Genomic DNA, 4739 nt, shown 5'->3' with positions numbered 1-4739 from the left:
GAGATGGTGTTCTCTGTAACAGACCCCTCAAGTCATTTTCTCAGCGCTTCTGGTCCGGTATTTCTGGAAGCCTCCGAGGGTGCAGCCATAAAGGACTCTGCGAGCACAATGGCTATTGCAATCAATATGTAATACAAGAAGCATTGTTAATTTCCTACCAAAACAAAACAAACAAACAATGGCTATTGCAAGCAGCATTGTTTAATTACCTGCATCCTCCAGGAAAGAAGTCAAGGCTGAGGGCAGTGGGTTAGCAGGTGTCTAAGTGGGCCCAGAGCCTTAGCTGATGTGGGGCTTGGTGGCCACCAAGGAATGAATCTGGCAAGCATGAGAGATGAAAGTGAAAGGGCAAGATTTTGGGGAAGAAGGTCCGTAAATGCTTTGCTTGAGATGCTAAAATCCCCATCCAAACCAACTCATGTATTGGGAGCTCCTACACTGAGTCTGGGTAAGGTGGACGTTGAAGAATCTGGCTCCTTGTTAAAATCCTGTGTGTGGCTTTTTGAGACCTAGACATAAGCAACCGTAGAAGCCTTGTCTGAGAGGTGTCATGGGAGAAGCTGCCCTCCGCACAGTGTGCAGCCTTGCAGGGCAGCCTCTGGAGAGCCTCAGTTTAGGATGTGGGCTCCCCGGTGCTCTTTCATACACTACCATTCCTCGCCCGTGTCATTCCTACATCCCTTTAGCCGAAGCCTTGAACAGAGACACTGCAAAGCTGGAACACTTCTCTCCACCAGTGTGCACTTTTCCACTCCTAGTTGTTCTCTCTCCCTTCCCACCCATGCCCAACTCAGGGCCCAGGAAGCCGCTGGAGTCATTTGTTGGGGCCTTTTTCATCGAAGACAACCCCAACTGCTGCACGGATCCACTCGATCATTGATGGGTGAAACCAGTCCATGGGGGAAAGTGAAAGTGGGCAAGCTGACACTTTTTCTGGCTTTAGCATCCTGTGCAGTCAGAGTAAAGGATTAAAGACTCACGCTTTCATTTGGAGCTTGTTGTTTAATTGGCTGCATTAAACTCCAAAGCCTGTCAACTCAGTTCTCGCTCCCTGATAGACAGGCTCAACACGCAGTGTTCAGTTGGAGTCCCAAGGAACAGGAGTATTGATAACTTTGCTCTCGGGCACCAATTTCGACCATCCTCCTGTGGGAATCCTGGGGGGCTTCCTGTGTGGACAGATGCCCATGTACCAGCTGTTATCTTCCAGTTATTCAAAACACTGTCCTAATTTTCTCAGTCAATGACAAAAAGGATACAAGATTTTAAATATGGGTCTAAACCCTGGCTGCACATTAAAATCACCTAGGGAACTTTTAAAATACCAACACCAGTCCATTCCCTAGAATGCCTGATTTTAATTTTACTGACTGAGAAAAGCACAGTTCTGCTCCAGAAATCCCAGATCTCCCACTTTTTAGCTCCACTGTCCTAGCTGTGTCACTCTTGGGCTTGAGACTGAGGGAGACTGAGGGTCTACAGACGTGTGTGAGAACCTTCATGGGCCAAGCTTGAGAGGAGAAAGGGGGCGACCACAGGCCGGCAGCTTTTATATTCTCTGGCTTCAGGCCACCCAGATTTCAGGGTTAGCTCTGACCCAAGGGTTCATTTTGCAAGAGTTGTCAAGTCAAGCGGAATGTTAGAAGTTTCAGTACTTCCTGGAATGTTCTCATTACTAACTTTGAAGTCATACTTTAAAAAATCAAATAAAGGCTTAGCTTTATGCCTGGGACATAGTAAGTGCTTCCTAAATATTGGAGTAGCAATATCCAAATACACTCACCACAATTCAGAAGTGCTCAGATATCTTGCTCAACAGTAGGATGGAAAAGGGAAACTGCCAATTTAATGAGAACTTTTTTCCAGTGTAAAATAATCCTTTTTCATGAACTCTCTGCCTACCGCTATGTCTTCAAGGTTTTTGCCTACTTTCTCTTCCAGTAGATTTAGTGTTTCTGTTTTAATATTGAGATCTGTGATCCATTTTGACTTGAGTTTGGTGCATGGTAATAGACTTGGGTCTATTTTCAGTCTTTGGCAGGTGGCAAGCCAATTTCTCCAGCACCATTTATTAAAGAGGCTATCGTTCTTCCAGTGAGTTTGTTTGGCCCCTTTATCAAAGATTAGGTGGCTGAGTGTGTTTGTGGTTGTGGCTGTTTCTTCCAGTCTATTCCATTGACCCTCAGGTCTTTTTTTTAGCCAGTACCAGATTGATTTTATTACAGTAGCTTTGTAGTATAATTTCAGGTCAGGGATTGTGATTCCACTTGACTTGTCCTTATTGCCAAGGATTGCTTTTGCTATTCTGGGTCTCTTCTGGCTCCAGATGAATTTAAGGAATATTTTCTCTAGATCTGTGAGGTATGCTAGTGATACTTTGATTGGGATTGCATTAAAGGTGTGTAAGTTTGGGGAGTATGGTCATTTTCCACAAAGCTGGTTCTTCCTATCCATGAGCAAGGGATATCATTCCATTTTCCTTTTTTTTTTTAATATCTTTTTTTTGTCATTCCATTTTCTGATATCCTCTTCGAACTCTTTTTTTTCAGAGTGCTATGATTTTCAATGTATAGATCTTTTATTTCCTTTGTTAAATTGATTCCTAGGTATTTCATTTTTTTAGATGCTATTGTGAAGGATGTGGTTTCCCTAATTTCTCTCTCAGTCTGTTTGTTGTTTGTGTATAAGAATGCTATTGATTTTGGGGTGCTGACTTTGTATCCAGCTACACTGCTGAATTTGTTGATTAATTCAAGGAGCCTGTTTGTGGAGTTTTGGGGGCCTTCCATGTAAAGTATCATGTCATCTGCAAATAGTGATAATTTCACTTCTTCCTTTCCTGTCCTTATTTCTTTTATTTCTCTCTCTTGTCTAATTGCTCTGGCTAATATACAGAATAGTTAACATAGTTGAACTACTGTCTTCTATTTCTTTGCTGAAAGAAACAGTTAACGATTCCTTGATTGATCAGTACTGCATGTCTCTATTTGTTTTCCTAAGAAATCACTTTGAAGATATAAATATGTAATACAACAAGCATTGTTAATTTCCTACCACTTTGTAACTCTGTATTGTTTGTATTGTTCTTTTGCTATTTTGTAAATGGTTGTGTTTGTTAATGTTTTCCTTCTTTTATTTTTAAAATTAAAAAATTATAATAATAATCCTTTTTCTCCAAGTCTTTTCTCCTGCCTAGTTTTTCCCTTTGTCCCAGAAGGTTGTCTGAGCAAGGAGAAGTGTGACGGACATGACAGTGACAGCAAGGGCCCGGCACCCACGGACTCCCTTTGCTGCGTGCCCATCTTGTCTGCTCTTTGAGCACCAGCCTCCTGCTCTGTTGACTCTGCTGCCAGCGCGGTGCACTGGGCTCTACAGTCTAGCTCTAGATGGAGCTGCTGATTCTCTGAATCTTAGCAGCACCCTCCCAGTGTGGCGCAGGACCCTACGAAACTACACTACGTTCCCTCGCATTCCAAGGCAACTAGGAGAGCTGTGAATTCTTAGGTACCTTGTTATATTCTGCTGTGAGGAAGAGGAAAATAAGAAAGTACAACATGGGAGGGTACTTGCCATATGCCTGGCTCCCCACAGGTATTTCCACTTTGTACGGTGATCTCCCCAGCCAGTTCTCACAAGCCAGAAAGACAGGCATTTTACTTGGAAGTTCTCATCGAGCCTTAGGGGTGTGAACGGAAAGCCCTGAGCCCCAGTGAAGCTCTATATGGAGACAGAACCCTAATGTAAAGTTAAAGACCAGGCAGTAAAATTAAAAGGGGATACAGGCATAGGGCCCTAATTCAGTAGAATCAGTGTCCTTATGAAAGGAGGAAGAAACACCAGAGCTCTTGAGCTCTCTGTCGCATACACAGAGAACTTGTGATGAACCACACGGAGAGAAGGCAGCTCATTACAAACCAGGAACACAGCCTTCACCAGAAGCCAAATGGTCTGCCCGGGGACTGCTCATCTTGGACTTCAGGCCTCCAGCATTGTGAGAAAGCATCTGTGTTTCAGCCATCCAGCCTGTGCTACTTTGTTACAATAACAGGAGAGGACAAGCACAGAGACCTGCTCCGGGAACGCAAGTAGATGGTCACCGATGCATTCCCACTTCTGAGTGTATCTGAGGTCCAGTGTCCTCTCTGATACCTCCGGCATTCCTGGCACTCACTGTCCACTGGAGTTAAAATCCCGTTCTTGTCCCTTCCCTCATCTGCTAAGACCAAGTTCCAGCTTTCCTTGTATGTGCCCTTCATTCTGAGTCTTACATTTCTTTCAGTATCTACCATGCCATTCCACTAGACCAGGAACCCCCTTTTTTTTTTAATGGGGGTCTTACTGTGTTGCCCTGGCTGGCCTTGATCTCCTCAGCTCAAATGATCTTCCTTCCTCAGCTTCCTGAGTAGCTGGGACTATAGACATGTGTCACCAGAGTGAACATCAGAGAGATTTTTTTTTTTTTGAGGCAGAGTCTCGCTGTGTAGTTCAGCCTGGCCTTGAACTCACAGGGATCCTCCTGCCTCGGCCTCCTGAGTGCTAGTATTACAGGTGTACACCACTATGCCCTGTTCAGAGAGTTCTTTAACCGGTTGTTTTCATGCCATTTCTTCTTTGATGGGCTCGAAGCAGCTTCAGGACACAGACTGTGAATTTTATGTACACGGAATGGGGGCGGGGGGACACAGTAAAGAAGGAGGAGGGGCTGGGGATTTAGCTCAGCGGCAAAAGCGCCTGCCTGG

Source organism: Chinchilla lanigera, unplaced genomic scaffold (assembly GCF_000276665.1).
Source record: "Chinchilla lanigera isolate Chin_1 unplaced genomic scaffold, ChiLan1.0 scaffold00007, whole genome shotgun sequence".
In the NCBI taxonomy this organism is placed as follows: Eukaryota; Metazoa; Chordata; class Mammalia; order Rodentia; family Chinchillidae; genus Chinchilla; species Chinchilla lanigera.
The sequence above is the reverse complement of the archived record's forward strand: the minus strand, read 5'-3'. Positions refer to the sequence as shown.